Here is a 17,754-nt window from a genome sequence, read left to right as displayed (position 1 = left end):
TAATATAAGGACACAGAAGGCATCTTCTCCTTGCTCTCTCTCTCTGGAATGCTCACTCTTGGAGGAACCAGATACCATGTTTGTGAGAATGCTCGAGCAGCTGTGCATGCAGAGAAGCCCTTGTGCTGTGGCATTAAGGCCTCCTGCAAACAGCCATGTGAGTGAGCCACCTTGGAATCAGATCCCTCAGCTTCTGTGAGGCCTTGTTGTGTCTGCAGCTCTGCCTGATATCTGGACTACAGTCCTAGAAACCCTAACCTAGAGGTGCCCAGCTCAGCTGCTTCCAGATTCCTAACCCTTGACACTGGTGAGATAATACTTGTTTGTTGTTTCAAGCTGCTAAATTTGGGGGATATTTTGTTACATAGCAGTAGATAACTACTGCAACTCTCAACATCTCCTGCAGAGATCCCAGTAAGGAATTTTAGGAGGATACTTCTCATGGTGACCCTCAGTTTATTTATTTTTTTTTTTTAAAGATTTTTATTTATTTATTCATGATAGTTACACAGAGAGAGAGAGAGGCAGAGACACAGGCAGAGGGAGAAGCAGGCTCCATGCACCGGGAGCCCGACGTGGGATTCGATCCCAGAGCCTCCAGGATCGCGCCCCGGGCCAAAGGCAGGCACCAAACCGCTGCGCCACCCAGGGATCCCTGACCCTCAGTTTATGATGAGTGCAAGTTATGTGAGCATGGTTTGGTGAGACATAAAGTAGATGGAGTGCTGGCAATTCCACGGAGGGGAGGTAGACACACAGGCCATCAACTGTAATTTGAGGAGGAATGGATAAGTTACATGAAGGTACAAGCGATAAGATCTGGGAGTTTAGGAAGATATACTTGCTGAAGATTTTATGGAAGAAGGGGCATTTGAGTTGGTTGTTGTTGGATTGTATATTAGATAGGACTCCTTTGGTTACAAATGCACAAACCTGCTTAGGATAGACCTGCGAGAGAGTGCGGGAAGTAGGACTAGGCAGAGGGAGGTGTTGAACTGCAATTTACTTGCAACAGAGGCCTTAGCCAACATCATAGGGAATTTTGGAGCTGGGATAGCATTTCAGAACTGTCTCGAATTCAGACAGGAGTCTGCACCTGTGTACCTGGCATTGCTCAATCATCAGGTGTGAGCTGCTTCTAGGGAGGGAACATAGCCTTGGGTAAGATAGTTTCATGCAGCTAAGGGCAACTGCTGGGCCATCAGCAGGCAGTGCTCATGGCCACTGGAAGAATGAATGCCACATTTCTAAAGAGGTCTGAGGGTAGCACACCATGGCATCCTGCTTATGCTGACTTAGACAACCATCATCATCATCATTATCATCACAATTAACATCATTTATTAGCTCACAGATCTGAAGAGCCAGTGGATATGGCTAGTTTCAAGTCTGGCTGGTTCAGAATCTCAGAAAAGACTATTAATAAAATGTCTTCTTCTCTGACTCTACTGTTCCTTTCTATTGGCCTCATTCACACTTTCAGGTGGTGGCAGAAAAAGATACTGTAGTTCTAGGCTTACGTCCTACCACTTGAGCATCTCACTGGAAAATTCTGTCTTTCTCAACATTCCTAGCAAAAGTTCTGGGCTGCCACTGGCCTCCTTGAATCACCTGCATGTCTCTTAACCAGTCCCGGTGGCCAGGTGACTATAGTCTCTGACTAGACAAGGCTGGATTATTTCCCTGTCCCAGAGCTGGAGGGTGTGCTCACCCTCACACAAACCACATCAACCCAGTCACATGAAAGAGTCGAGATCTCAAGGGAAAATTGGGGTTTCATTACCAAGGGCTGACAAATAGTAGTCTTCCATAGATAGATGGGTGTGATGTCAATGGGAAGTAGAAGAAATAAGGTCTTTCTAAGACAAGGGACTAGCTTGAGCAATGATGTGGAAGTGCTAAAGTTGGCTAGTTCAGTGACTGCCAAGTGGCATATATTTATACATAAACATATTCAATATGTAAAAATCTTTGTCTCCCCTAGCTTAGATCTAGACCCATACCCCTTTAGTCAAGGGAGGATAAATTAGGCAGATAATATTTCCAGATGCACACAGAGCCCTACCACAAGGGACACTATGCTCCCCTGGGAAGCCTATCTGAAAGCCAGTGGGCCCGGAGAAGGAAGAGGGCAGGAAGAAAGAAGGAGAATGAGTTCTGGCAGATTTTGCTTGCAGCTGGAGCAAGGCTGAATGAACCAATGATTTTCCCTGAGGCTGTTCTGTCAGGACCAAAGTGGCTTGGGCTGGCTGTGGCAGCCTGGGCAGTCAGCTCTGAGACACATGATGACAGAGTGTGGACCTGATAGGAATTTGTGTTGCTCTCTGAAGGGTGGTAGCTTTGGTGATTACCACAGCAGTTAGGAGTGAGGAGTTGGTTGGCACAATCAAAAGGCTGTGGTACATACGAGAGAGTACTGGGCAAAACACAGGGCTACCTGTGCTGGGTGATTCATATCTCATAGCCATGTGGGCCAGTCATCTTGAAAACTATCATTTGTGAAAAGACAGCAGTGCAACCTCAGAACAACTCCTGACTCTGTGTCTGGATATGAGGAGACATAGAAAGTGTGTTTTGATAGGTATCTGAGTAGCATACCTCTCACAGGCAGGGCACAGCGTCCCAGTCCCAGAGGGAGGGCATGGGCATTCAGTGGGGAAGTTCGAGTGCAGTTAAGCCACTGACCTATCAGATAGTTTCTGACAATGCTAGGAGAGATCAAAGATGCGTTCACCATGACGTTGACTATACACACATAGAGCTGGAAGGAGAGATAATCTGGTTATGCCACATCATTTGAAAAATGAGAAGAAAAATTAAGCCTCATTTGGGTTATATTTTTTTATGATTACAGTAAAAGGTATTAACAAAACTGGGGTTTGCATTCAATCTTATAATTCTGCTTTTCTTGATTTGAAAATCACTTTCCCCACTAAGGTATCAGACAGTACAGACCAACCAAGTTAATTCATACTTCCTGAACTATAGGAAGTGATAGAAGAAAAATTAAAGGGAAAAGAGCTAGAAAAAGTTGTGGGCTCTAAGAGGGGTTTCTGAAACAGGCACACATGGGGCATGTCTAGCTCAGAAGAAGATGCAGCTAACTCACTCAAATAATGAGAGGCAGTGTGATCCAGGGAAAGAAGGCTGGACTCCAATTTCCCAGAGTATTTTTTATAAAACACAAATCCTAAAAAATTTCTCTAGTCATTGCAAAATATGTTCATCTCCCCCTGGAAGATTTACAGGGTGAGCCTATTTGCTGTCCTGCAGCAAACAGACCTGCTTAACTATTTAACCAACTGCTTATTAAAACACATTTGAATCTCTTTTCACTTTTTATTTTTATTGCACAATACCTTTTAACATCCCATGGAAAGTACTTTGAAAAATGGTACGACAGTTAAATTGTATGACTTTGGGAATTTCTCTTAGCCTCAGCCTTTCCCTGTAAAATTACATGATTAGGTTAAATGTGTTCTTTCGTTCCCTCTGAGCTCCTTTGACTCTAATTATTGCACATTAGTGGTGTGATTAAAACAAGCAGCGAGGAGGCAGGGTGAGCTTCTCTAAGCTACTGTTATCTTTTGCCTGGATCACTGCACCAGTCTCTACCCTGGTCTGCCACTTTCAATCTTGTCCTTCTCTAAACCACTCCCTCCACTGCAGCCAGAGACACTTCCTAATAAAATGCAAATAAGATCATATCACATCTCTGCCCCCAAAATTTCAATGTTTCCTTCCAAACTTCAAGGCAGAAAGTCCCTAAGAATGCATCATACCAGAAATCCTTTGCTAAATATCTCACTAGCCATCAACACACAGTGAAATCAACCATTTTTTAGGTTAGAAACAATACTTAATTGTTAAAAAGAAATGGTGGCATCAGAAGGAAAAGTCTTCTTAGGCTAGATACCGAAAGAAAGAGCAGTCTGCAGACCACACCACATGACAGCTTCTTAGAAATGCAGGACTCAGGCCCTAACCCAGACCTTCTGAATCAGAATTTGTATTTAACAAGATGATTTGTGTGAACAGCACAGCTTGAGAGGCACTTAGAGAAATCCAAGTCACTGTACAAACCTCAACAAGGCCTCAGGGGTAAGGATAAAAGCACAGGCTTTAGAATCAGGATTGGTGTCAAGTCTAAACTGCATTGTGCCCTTGGGCAAGTTCTGTAGCACCTCCGAGATCTGTAGCACCTCTGTTTCCTCATCTGTAAAATGGGAGATACAAATACTAGTACCTAGCTCACTATTGTGAAGATGAAGTGATACATTAAAGACAGCCTTCATCACTGAGTTGGCATACAAACCTTAATAAGAGCCAGATTAGTAGACTGGGAAACTCCTTTTACTCATAGAGGGCCTCCAGCATGCAGCATCAGGGTCTCGGGGTGAGGGCATTGTAGGATAGGAAACAGGGGTAAGATTCATGAACTCCTTTTCCAGGGAATTATCTAGCATGCACGGTGAGCTTGGCCCTGGAAGGAGCTGGGCTCACCCAGTACTAGCCCTCATGGAGCACAGAGACTGTGATGGTGTCAGAGACATCATTAGCAGGGACCTACATGCCATTGAAAATAGACCTGACCCTTCTCTGTCCTTGTGTCGCCCCGAAGTTGCTTTAGCAGAGCTCTGGTCTCAGCTGTTCCTTCTCACTGGGGAATTCAAAAAGTCTCCTTTTTCCCCTGATCCTCAACATATTATTTTGTTCATTTGGAAGGGGAAAAACACCCATTAGCTGTTTTCGATGGAAAATATCTTTTTCTTTTTCCTATATAAGACCATATTTTTCAGGGCTTTCTGGGTCACTGAAACCTCAGCGTGTGTCTATTTATCTCAGACTCTTGGGTGACCCCTTCATTTGCTGAGCAATCTCTCCTGTTTACACAGGGCTTGGCAGCCTCTGGGATGATTTTTCTAATAAAGACATCTCTCTCTCCTAGTCTGGCGGAGCTGGAGGCCCTCCTTGGGAAGGCTTGAGGCTTGAATAGAATTGGAGAGTGAGGTAAATGCAGGGATGATGTAATTGTCAGATCTCCCCCACCCAGCTGGTGCCCTCCACGTTACCTGCATGTCTGAGAAAGTTCTGTGAGTACTCCAAATGCAACTTTGATACAATTCATGATACTGGTGTGGGGAGGTTTCAAAGAACTTGCTGGAACTTGCTGGCTCATTTTTATAATCGCGATGGGCTTTAAGTGTTCATATTTGTATTGGAAAGTTTTGTTGGAATATTCTGGCAAATAGTTTCAGGAGGATAGGGACTTTACCTATCAGTTGAAAATGGTGCTCAGTTGCCATCTGACTCTGGTGGTAGCAAGAAACCAGGAGAACAACAACCATTTGTCTGGGAGAAGGGCCACCCCTGGGCCAGAGAAATAGAATTCTGTCTCAAGTGAAGCCATCTTTCAAATTATTATCTGAAATTTCAAATTTCAAATTATTATCAAATTTGAAAGCCATCTTTCAAATTATTATCTGAGGAAATCATGTGGAAGACTTGTGATCAGTTAACATTAGCTACATGTTCTTGTTCTCATAAAAAGCAAGAGCAGCGAGGATTGGATTCAGAGACTGATCCAAGACATGGTAACCTCTTGGAAATGGAGAATCAGTGATTGTTCACTTTACTGAGATGGAAAACACAAGGTATGTGAGTGTCCTGATAGTGTCTGCCCCAATGTGTTTCTTCTCTTCTTTTCTTCCCTTTTAACTTTTTAAATTTTCTTAAATCTCTGGTTGGTCTTTTGTTTATAAATGCTAGTGATATGAAGTTCTTATCTGTATAATTTTAGCTATGAGATTTGAGAACAAATGCTTAATCTTTTAAGCCTTGGTTTCTCCATCTGTAAAATGATTAATTTGGATCAGATTATTTCTAAAGCTTCTTCCAGCCTAAAAGTCTGATCGCCAACGACGCTACATTATTTGATGATGAGTTGACGCTACATTATTTGATGATGAGTTGCAACAAGTTGGCAACTAACATTAGTTGGCAGCTAAAGCAGAGTGTAAAGTAGAAGATAAGATAGCTGAGATCTTAAAAATGCCTGTTATTTTTTTAAAACAATGTGAGCCATGTTGCACTTTTGTCTAGAGTGTGTGTGTGTGTGTGTGCGCACGCGCGCTCACACACACGGATGCAATGGGAGACATTAGTGAAAAGTCTGCATGGAGTTAGGGATGATTATGCAGCAATGTAGGGCAGGAAGGAAGAATGCCTGGCGAGATGCCATTATTCCTGTGGGCACTGCTGATGCCCAAGGGCAGACATTGCTAATCGACCTTATCACTCATTTTAGTGCTTCAGGGAACCATTCACAAAGCTGTGATGGCATCTATTTGTCTCTCCTAGCAGAAGTATAAAACCCATAACACTGACCCTATCAGCAATATTCTCTATCCTCTGAGATCCTGAGGGTTCCTTTCATTTGAATATTCATTCATCACATATTTTTAAAGCTCCTACTATGTGCCAAGCACAGTTCTTGGAAATGGTTATAAGCATCGAAGAAAGCAGACAAGAAGTCCCTGACCTCATGGATCTTTTATTCTAGTGGGAGCAGGGAAGGAAAGATAGACAATAAACAAGTAAATAAGTGAAATATGCCGAGTGTTAGGCATTGGTCAGTGCTATAAAGAGACTTTCAAAGCAGGAGGTGCCTGAGTGGCTCAGTCAGTTAAGCAGCTGCTTTTGGCTTATCATGATCTTGTGGTTCTGGGATCAATCCCTGGCTGGGTTCCTTGCTGGGTGGGGAGTCTGCTTCTCCCTTTCTCTCTGCCTCTCCTCCCAGTTTGTGTTCTCTCTTTCTCTCTCTTCCTCTTTGTCTCTTTCTCAAATAAATAAATAAAATCTTAAAAAAAAATAAAAAGGAAACCAAAGCAGAAAAAGGGTAACTGGAGTGAATATGTGTAGGTTAGAATTAGACTATAGTATTAATAAGGCTCTCACCAAAGTCTTCATGAGGGGACATTTGAGGGAAGATCTAAAGGGGATGAGAAAAGTTGGTAAGCAGGAGAGGTTATCCCAGGCCATGTGTTGTTGAGGTTGTACGGAGAAGCAAAAATGGTCTTAATGTGAAAATATTCAGTGATGGATACTTGTAAAATTAGCCCCACTCAAGCATTCTTCTCTGCTTAGCAATTGTTTCCTGACACATTGTGTCAATATTTTTGTTGGCAAGTTGCTGATAATAGATATAAACATCAAATAATACAAGCAAGAGTAATTCAAAGTAGTTGTAAAGTAAAATTACTAATTATAGTAAAGATGATGATTTTATGAAGCTGTAGAAAGTTATGTTGGAAAAATGCTTTATTATAAGCAAATAGGATCTGAGTTTTTACAGTTTACAACTGAAGAAGATAGAATCATTGAGGATCAAATGTGATTAGCTTTTTCAAAGAACATGTTTAATCAAAAGACTCTGAAAGGACTTTGGGACAATTTTTATTTTTCTTAAACATTTTTGCAAACATGACCCTGTTAATGATCACTTGTGAACATCAAACAAAGAAAAGGAGATTGCACCTTGCTTTGTAATGTTTTTGAAAAAGTATGCCCCAATCCCACCATACTTGATTTAGTTTTTGTTGCTTTTTAGAATTATCATGGAGTTACAACAATATCCTAAATATAAGCTAGAAATAACTTGCTTTAAATATTTTGGCCTTATTTTTAAGTTGAAGTCCCAATAGTACCTCTTCTACTGTTTAGGATGACATTTGATGATTTGTTTTAAGTGGATTCACTTTAAACTGACTGATTTCCATCATTACCAGTAGAATTCCCCTGGTGAGGCAAGTTAAGTTTGGAAGGATGAAGGAACTCACTCAAGGTCACATGGCTAGAAGGTGGCAGAGACTAGGCAATGCTTTTTCTGTGCTTGCCAAAGAGGATCAAAGTCATATTCAAGTAATCCTCTAGCTGATTTATGGTTTTGAACTCACATGGGAAATTAGGGCTTCCAGACAATTCATTGGAAAACCAGCATAGTGACTCTTTTTTTTTTTTTAAGAGAATATATAAATTTATTGGCACTTAGAAAAAAGTAAGTGTGGACATGATTCTGATTTAGAAGACATTCCTCATAGCCTATGGCAGTCCTGAAGAAGGAATGGTTGGCTTACAAGGCCTGAGGAGTAGGGTGAAATGTACATTTGCAGAGTTATAGAGATCCTCCTTTCTCCCCTTACTGCTTAAGTACGGGACCTCTAATTTTGAGTAGGAAACAGAGTAAATACTGCACTAAATAATAGGCAAGCAATTTTAGGAGTCATATTTTTCCTTTTACTCCTGGGGGCTCTTAGAGAAGAAATAGATGCTTTCTTGAGTTTCCAGCCTGTTTACTTTGGGAACACCCTGCATTTCCTCATTTGACCACATAGTTTGAGATCCCTGGTGTTTTGAGGAGTGCTAGAGGATTTTTTAATTTGCATTTTGCTTATATCCACATAAGGAGATACTTTAATTGCTATTCACTTCCAAATATAGATTTATAGATGGATAAGATTGAATTCCCACAAATATGTAAACATTTATGGGACGGGCATTAGGGATCATCTCATTTCCTTTTTTCATTGTACACTGAGGTTGTACATAAAGGGAAAGCATCATACCTGGGTCACACAACAGGGCAGTGACAGATCTCACACCAAAATAAATATGTTCTGAATTATGGTCGGGTGCTCTAGTTCACCCCAGTATGAATGCCGTTCCTATAAGCATTTATGCATGACTAGTCAGCATATCTGTATTTAAGATGTCTGCAAGAACTATTTTTTTTCTCTGTTAACCCCAGTAAGCTAAGAACACTCCATGTTCTGCTGTTGCACCCAGAAAATTGGTCACATGGGGTTATAGCTCAGAGTATGTCATATAAAGCAGTATTGAAATACCAGACTAGCTGTGTGATTTGGGTGAGCCTTTAAAATCCTCTCTACCTTGATTTCCTCATTTGCTAAATAAAGGTAAGAATACTGCCTTCACAGGCTCGTTTTTTTTTTTTTTTTAAGATTTTATTTATTTATGAGAGAGAGAGAGAGAGAGAGAGAGAGAGAGAAAGAGGCAGAGACACAGGCAGAGGGAGAAACAGGCTCCATGCAGGGAGCCTGACATGGGACCAATCCTGGGTCTCCAGGATCATGCCCTGGGCTGAAGGTGGCACTAAACCGCTGAGCCACCCGGGCTGCCCTACAGGCTCGTTTTGACAGTTAACCAGGGTAATTGATATAAAGTAATGAAGTACTTGAGAGTGTTTATAATCAGGTGGGATACAGCTCAAGAAATGCTAGCCATCCTTGTGGTCATCCTCATGAGCTCTGGTGGCAGCAGTATCTTCATCATTAGTTTTGCTATTGTTACTGGCAAGTTGAAATCAAGCCAGTGAATTGTCTGTTGAGCATATCCAGCCCAACCTTGGTCTGATGACTTAATCTTCTTTCCAACATCCCTACCATAGGACCAACCAGTCTTAACTTGAATACCTCCAGCACCAGCAGACTACTTTCTCCCTTGAGTAGGAAGTTCTAGTTCCAGAAAGGATTTTAAAAACAACTAAACTGGGCCTTAAAAGTCTCTAATTTTGAAAATAAATGGCCTGTCCTGGTATCATTATTCACATCTGTAATGATTTATATACCACTTATATAAGGAATTTGTTTCTACTGTTTCTCATAAAGATTATGAATCAATTAGGTCCTTGTTTTTCCCTTGTAAAAACATGAAGGTCCCAGGCCAAAACTTGGAAATTGGCTGACAAGAGAAGGAGGGAACACGCCCCAGCAGTCTTCATTTCCAACCTGACCTTTGTTACCAATTGTCATCTGGGCTGAGGAGCCTCTGCTCTTCTGACAGGCCACCCTTCTCTGAGCCTGTTACTCTTCTCACTTCATCTGGCTGGCTGACTGTGGGTGTTTGTGGATACCTAATATGTGCCTGATACTGTTTTTGACCTTAAGCATACAAAGGCGATTGGGATAGACTACATGGTCTCATAAAATGGATAACCTTATATGGAAGACCCAGCAAACAAGGAAATAGGAAGATGATAATTTCAGTGAGTGGTATGTGCCAATACAAAATTAAAACTGAGCAATAAGGCAGATGCTATGTGGGGGTCAAGGAGACATTTAGATTAAGGAGTCAGTGAATGGGTGGCATTTAAGTGGGAGTCTTCGTAATAGATAGGAGAGAGCCACATGAAGACCTAGGAGTGTTCCAGGCAGAGGAAGCATCAGGAAGGAATAAGTTTGTTGAGTTAATGAGTAGAGTGGCTGGAGGCAGCTTTCTAGGCATGAGGTTGGGCAGGTAAGCAGACCTGAAGGCCATAGAGAGAAGTTTAGATTCTCTTCTAATTGCATTGAGTCACATCAGAGGGCTTTAAAAAGTGGAGTGATGCTATATGATTTACACTTTTCAAGGATTATTGTGGCTAGTAGATGGATAAGAAAGGGTCAAGAAAAAAAAAAAAGGTCAAGAGGATAAACAGGAGGTCAGTTAGGTTATTGGAATCATCCAGGTTAGAGACAATGGCAACTTGGCCTGGGAACCTAACAATGGTGATGGAAAGAAGAGGACAGGGTCAGGGAAAACTGGAGATAGAACTGGCAGCAATTGCAGGGGGTGAGGCCAAGTAAGAAGTCAAGTAGGTGTTGGGCTTCAGAAGCTGGAGGCCTGGTGGTACCATTTTCTCAGCTGGGGACATTTGGGGATAAACACATTGGGAGATGAAAATCAACATTCTGTTATGAACGTATTCCATTTCAGATGGGTCTTAGACCTATAAGAGGCTAGAGGATGCTATAGCTCAGCATACAAGCCAAGGGTAAAAACACAAACTGAGAGTTATCAGCCTAGGATGGTATTGAAGATCATAGGACTGGAGATAGCAGTGACAGTGGGTTGTAGCAAAAAATCCACTCACAAATGTTAGCTGACAGCAGCCATTGGATTAGCAAGTGTGCCATTCAGATTTTCTTACTTTGTCTTCCTTCAACTGAGAAAACATACCCAGAGGGCCATGAGGGTACAAGACGTTGGCTGGGATCAATTACAGAGATGCTATCTTCTTTCAGTTCAGTGAACTTGCAATCATCAGATGAAAGAGAGATGCACAAGTCACTAATTACAAAACAGAGCAGGTTGAAAGGAGTATGAAGTGCAGGGATCAGCAAGCATTGGGTCAGGGAACAGGAAGGAGCAGTTAGTTTGGTGGAGGCATATCAGGAAACACTCCACAGGGAATATGCAATTTGTAGGGGAACCTGAAAGATAAAAGACATTTTAGAAATTAAAAAAAAAAAGTAATAGCACACTACTGGCAGAGGGAGACTAGTGGAGAATGGTTGGAGTGGGGGTGGGAGGTACAGAAAGGGACACATAGAAGGATCACATAGTAGGATCTCAAGACAGTTTGTGGTATGAATGCACAATGAATTGATACCATGTCTGAGGCTGGCTATTCTCCTCTGCCTGGAGTCAGCCCTTGAAATGAATTTGTTCCCTTGTTCTGAGATGTAGATCTTGCATGGCCCAGAGAAAGTAGAAGGAGCCTTTCACCTTGCACTGAAAATCGAAGGGCAGGGAAGAAACAAACTTCTCCCAGAAGGCCAATAACAATGACACTCAAGATTGTAGATGGCAAGCTTGTTCCAAAGGTACCACTGGTTATCCAGGCCACCTCGCAGTAAATCACACTGCACCAGGCCTCACGGCACATTATGGGCTGGCTTGGCGAGTTCTCTCTGGGGGAACAAGGACAACGGATTCAGGAAGTGAAATGCAGGGCCTCAGAGAAAACCAGAGCCAGACAGGCACCCAGTGGTGCCCATGGCCTCACTCATGAGAGAGGGGAACTGAGGCTCTAAGATAACCATCTCCCACTGAACTCACATAACAAATTAGTGGCAGTGCAAGCACCAGAATGAGGTTCTCCTGATTCATGACCTTGAATGAATTTTCTACTGCTTCCCACTTGCTCCCTGTCTTTGAGGTTGGAAGTGTTTTGCAGCCTCAACTTTGCTAGTCTCTGGCTTCAAGAGAGCAGCTATCATCTGCTTACTATGAGGCCCTCTTCCCCAGCACGCCCTCCTCTTGCCTAGCTCTCAGGAGGAGGCAGGTTGAATGTTGGAGAGAAGCTTAATTGTCTTCACTCTGCAAGGAATCATGACATTTTGCAGTAATGAAGATTGTTGGTACAGGGAATGGTGGCCCTTCAGGTGTGGTCATTGTTGAGCTGTCTTTAAAGTCCTCATCTCTGGACAAATCTTCTTCAAGCTGAGTTTGACTGGAAGAGACTGTAGCTATCCTTGGAACTTGATAGATTTATTTTATGCCTCCCCAGAAGCCAAAGCATCCTTTCTCCCCCCTCCAAGCTTCTGTCTGAATTGCTTCCCAACTGACCCGAGGACAGACTGTTGGCTTTGGCTCCTGATCTCTCCCTGGGTCTCTCTTGGAACCTTCCTGCCTCAGTGCTGGGGTGATTCTTTGTCTTGGAAATGGAAAACTAAGATGCTGTGGACCACAGGAAGGCTTGGAGTGGGGGCCTGTGTGGGAGAAATTAAAGAGGTGTGGGTGAGGGCATGTGGCTAGGACCATAGGGAGGAGTGTGGTGGGAAGCTGGCAGAGAGTTAAATTTAAATGCAAGACACTTAGGCTGATGTATGACCGTTGTAAATCCACGAGCAGCTTCTACATGCTTGGCAGACTAGTTTCCTCAGTATAAATGCTTTTTTTTTTTTTTTTTAATGAGTCTAGAATAGCGATCCTGCAGTATATGACAGCAGGCCCTTTGTTTGCAAGGCAAGTAAGGTACTGAGGATGAGAAAGAAGGAAGAGAGTTGGTATTTCTGGGAGGTTGCAGCTCCATGACAGCTGGGATCCAACCCATCCTGCTTACTGCTCTCTCTTCACTAACACATTACATGGCACGTTACGTGCTCAGTAAGAATTTGTTGATAAACAAATCATCTTTTAGAAGAGAATTTGTCCCCAAAATACCTCACTTCTAGGTTTATCAACTCTGAAATTTCTAGCTATCAGAAGCTTCAGCATATGTAGAGAAGAAGGAACTCAATAATCATTTATAGCCACACAGCATTTACCCAGGTGTCTCACATTCATTATCCTTGTACTTCTTATTGGATCAATAGTTTTTTAAGGTCAGCTGCCTTGTCCATTTCCTCCTGTAGCCTTGGAGCCCTCCTAGCACTGGAGACATTCACTGAGAAGCTGCCAGGTGCTGAGGGTATATTGGAGCAAGTGTGGACAACAGATGCACATAAAATAACCTACCAAATAGACTGTGAACAATGCTAGAAGGGACAAGAGCAGCCCTGAGACAGAATGGGAATATAGTTGTAATTTAAATTGAGGTGGGGTTGGAGAAGGTCTCTTTGGTCAATTTCATTTATTTGAAATATATATCCACCTTCTCCTTTGCTCCTGCCCATAGCACCAGGAACTGAGAAGGTACACCTGCATGGTGTTAGGATGTTGAATGGACCCCCCTGACTGCCTACCTGGATTATTGCCCTCTTCCCTTCCCACTACCTCTTCCATTTTTCATTCCTTGGATTCATTTGTTTACTCATTCAATCAACCAATATCTATTTGGTATCTACACCTTCCAATGTACTGCACTGGTACTAGGAATATACCAATGAGCAAAACTAACATCGTTCCCACCTTTTTGAAGCTTCTGGTCTTTAAGGGAGAAGCACATAACTCAATCCCCAAATGTCCTATTATGGACAGTGAAATTTCCTAGGAAGGCTGATTTCATGGTTCAATGAGTGCGTTAAGTAGACACTTGATCCAGTGTAGGGGTTCCAGAAGGGCCTCCCCAAGGAGGTGACATAGACTAAAGTCTAAAGGGGGAATTGGATATACACTATACCACTATTGGGGGAGAATGGGGAGCACTGTAATCACATGCAGGTAGGCCCTAAAATCATGGTGGGGAGATCAGTGATCTTCATGTCAGCCCTGTGAAGTGGGCAGGGCTAACTCTATTATAGGAATATATTTTTATAGATGAGAAAGAACTGTGACTTGAGAAAGGTTAGTAAGTTGCTCAGCTTCCTGGAGGCAGAACAAAATTGGGACTTGGGCCCAGGGGTGCAGACTCAAAGCTCTCTAGCATTTTCCACACCCTCCTTGGCCATAGTCATCCAGCTATAAAATATCTGATGCCCAGCTGGTTAATCACTGTGCAGGCTCCAGGCATATGGAATGCATACTAAATCATGGTTAGAAATGTCACCTTCAGGCTCCATTATCTTCTATCCAAATGAAGAAAAATAAATAGTAGTAGTCTCATAAGCCCCAGAGCTGGGGTCTAGCCCCTGCCTGTTTGGTTTTTAAGTCTCTGTATCTTATCACTATATTAAGTATTATGTCCAAGGTCAAACTGACAGTGACACATTTGAGAGTTGAGGCTCCTTAAAACAACACTTCTTTCATCTGTTCTTGGACCTAGCAAATATTTGGGGAAAAAAAACCAAGGCCTATTTAGTATCCCTGGCTCTATTTCTATAAAATAGGATCAGTATCTTGGGCAAGAGAGAGCTCAAATTGAACAAATTGAACAAAAGTATTGTATTCAGTTCTTCTCTTTTCTTTTTCTTTTTTTTTTAAGATTTATTTATTTATTCATTCATGAGAGACACACACAGAGAGGCAGAGACATAGGCAGAGGGAGAAGCAGGCTCCCTGCAGGGAACCCAGTGTGTGGGACTTGATCCCAGGACCCCAGGATCAAGACCTGAGCCAAAGGCAGAGGCTCAACCACTGAGCCACCCAGGGGTCCCCAGTTGTTCTCTTTCTTACTCTTCCTTTCAGCTTTCTAAAAAACATCATCTTCTTCAGGCTATTATGTCATCGAGGCTAAACATTTTCACAACTATACCTCCTGAACATGTAGAATCTTAGTCCCCACTCAGCAGATTCATTCTATGGGTTTCCACAGGGACACAGTTTCAGACTGGGAAATGCAGCAGGAGTGAGGGCTTCGTGGGCAGGCACAACACTAGCCTGCTCTGTGACTGCAGGCCTGTCACTGAGCCATTCAGAGCATCAGTCCTGTCCTCCATGCGGGTGAATTGGTGGCAGGGAGTGGGGTGGGATCAAGGGAGGAAACCCCTGCGAAGCACCTCACTGAGTCCAGCCTGGGACACGGTTCTCACTAAACTTTGGTTATTAGATCATAATTATCAGCTTTCACAAATAAACAAGTGTGAGGTCCAGAAAGAAAAGGGGACTTGCCTGGGGTCTCACAACCAGTTAGATCCTGAGTTTGGGACAGAGCCCATGTACCAGGTGCCCTATACTCTGTATCTCCATTCAACCACGTATTCTTCAGCCAGAACACAAATCTAAAGTGTCATTGGGAAAATAGTGTTCGTCCCATTGCCTGCTTGTGACCTGAATTCCTGGGATCTGAAATCATTCTCCCTGCCCCCCATCCCAGCCCCTCTCTGCTGCAACCGGGTTTTGTGGCCTGCGGCAGCACGCAAACATATTACCAGGGAGAACATGCTCGTCACGCTTCTGCTCTTCCTCCTCTCCTCTGGGGCAGCCCGTTTTCATGAAAATAGGACGGGGAGGAGGAGGAGGAGGAGTATCAGTATGATCTTTATCATCATTTATCTGGAGCAAACTTGAATTGGTTTCTTTGAGAGGAAAACTTCCTCTGAAGACCAACAAGGAAGCAGTACAGCCACTCAGGCAGCCCAAGGGAAGCCTGAGATAATAAGAATCCCTTACATTCCTGCCGGCTATAGAGCTCTCACAACTTTTCATTTATATCACCTAATTTGATCCTCTCAGCAATCCTGCGAAGCAGGTAGGATAGGGAGTCTTTTTCTTTTTTTTTTTTTTTTTTAGCTAGGTAAACTGAGTCACAGGGAAATCATGTAGGTCATATCGCTACAAACCCATTTGTGCATGCTTTCATTCAGCAGATATTTCTTGAGTATCTATTGTGTGCTGAGCCAATCTTAGGCATGGAAAGAGATACCAGACATCAACTCCTGGCTTCAAGAGATATACATTAGTGGAGAAGACCAGAATAGGCACATAAATAGGAAATTGAATTATAGTAGAGTTAGCACAATAATATAAACATGCTAGGAAATTAAATGGGGAAGAGGTACCCGATGTATTCTGAGGGGGAGTGGTATCAGGGAAAGCTTCCTGGAGGAGGTGATGCCTGAGATTTGAAGGCTGAAGAGGTGCAATCCAAATGAAGTGGTTGGGGAGATGGCACAAGCAAAGGCATGGCCTAGAGAAATGGTTTGAGAATAGAAAACCAGGAATGGGAAGTCAAGGAGATCATACAACTTATTTTTGAAAGTACACTGTATGCCTTGCTAATGACCTTGGTTTTATAGTCTGGTCAAAGGGGCAGGGAGTGCGGGGCAGGGCCATAGAAGGTTTTTAGGTAAGGGGATAACAGGCCTAGTTCCACCTGGGCTAAAATTGTGATGTTTGATTTTCTGGTACAACACTCTGGTGCTCCAACTTCATCTCTTTATGATGAGGGCCACTAGGCTAAGCCTCCCTCAGGCTCCTGAAATCCACCAGCCTCTAGTCAGAGAATCAGGGTAGGCCCAGGCAGATGACAAAGTCTCTAAGACTATGCATCCTCCCTCTGATCTTATGCCTTGGTTCTACTTTTTGGACCATTGTCTTCTTGAAACACTAAGCTCACCCTGCTGTCAGCCCTTAGCAGAGCCCTCCTGTGCATCAATCCTTTTCATGCATCTGGATTTAAGTGCCTGTTCCCATCACCAGCCATGTGAGTAGCCCTGAGGCTGTGAGGCTCTGCTTTGACACCTTTCCTTTAGCCCCAGGGGTGCAAGGCCTGGAGCAAGGATGCCTTGCAGCTTACCACCCTGGACTCTACTTTTTGCAGATTCCTTCTTCTCTAAGTTTCTGGTTTATGCACAAATCCAGCTCCTCTAAAATCCCTGTGCTCGAAATATGCTGTCTGTTATGAAGAATGTGAGCTGCTGTTGGGTCTTAATGATTCCTAACTGTACAGCCTTATGAAACCTCTACAAGCCTCATTTCCTCATCTATAAATTGGAATGTTATTAATACCTACATCAGATGATTGCTGAGGTTTAAATGAGATAATGCATGTGAAGTGCTCACTAAGTACTTAGCACAATAAATATTTAATAAATCATCATGGGTTTTTATTATTATTATGGTACTGACTTTATAGGGTGTCTGACTCAGGCAGTAAGGAAAATGGAGTAGTAATCAGTCTCTCTTTTTGCAGCAAGTGCAAATAGCATTTCATTCATCTAAAGGGGCTTTTAGGTAGGTAGAAGGGTAGGTATGACAGGGTCAGTAAGAGCAGTGTGGATGTAGATTGTCAGATAACCTGGGTTCTGATCCACCTCGGCCACTGACTTTTCTGTGACCTGGGGTACACAAAGCTCTTTCTCCCCACCTCATTTCTTTCTCCCATAAATGGAGTCTCCCAGCTCTCCTAGTCAATGACTCCACTACTGGAGTCTACACTGTCTATTTCACATTCTGCAAGGTCTTGAGACATCCAGGGCTGAGATATCTGGGACCTGCAGTGTCCACCTGCCACTGTCTGGGGAAAGGGGCTGATGGGTCCATTGCCTGTCAAATACCAGCTCTTTGTCCCCCAAGCTGGCAACCCCTATGCTGCCACTGGAGGCTGGTTCTGTGGTCCTTTTTTGCAGTCCCCAATACTTTCTTGAGTTCCAG

At 43.0% G+C, this 17,754-nt stretch overlaps 1 long non-coding RNA gene across 2 annotated transcripts in view; it reads left to right on the top strand.

The window, feature by feature from the left end:
- Positions 1-4,956: 4,956 nt before the first annotated feature.
- LOC111095583 overlaps positions 4,957-17,754 on the top strand; it is a 90,892-nt gene continuing 78,094 nt past the window's right edge. Inside the window, exons 1-2 of one of the 2 annotated variants that reach the window (XR_005358397.1) lie at positions 4,957-5,093; positions 5,552-5,654. This is a non-coding gene — a long non-coding RNA (uncharacterized LOC111095583). Of the gene's footprint in view, positions 5,094-5,199; positions 5,655-17,754 lie in introns of those variants that run through there. The other variant, XR_005358396.1, reaches the window with a different exon arrangement.

The sequence above is a fragment of the Canis lupus genome, chromosome 4, assembly GCF_011100685.1.
Source record: "Canis lupus familiaris isolate Mischka breed German Shepherd chromosome 4, alternate assembly UU_Cfam_GSD_1.0, whole genome shotgun sequence".
Taxonomy (NCBI): domain Eukaryota; kingdom Metazoa; phylum Chordata; class Mammalia; order Carnivora; family Canidae; genus Canis; species Canis lupus.
The sequence above is the reverse complement of the archived record's forward strand: the minus strand, read 5'-3'. Positions and strand labels throughout refer to the sequence as shown.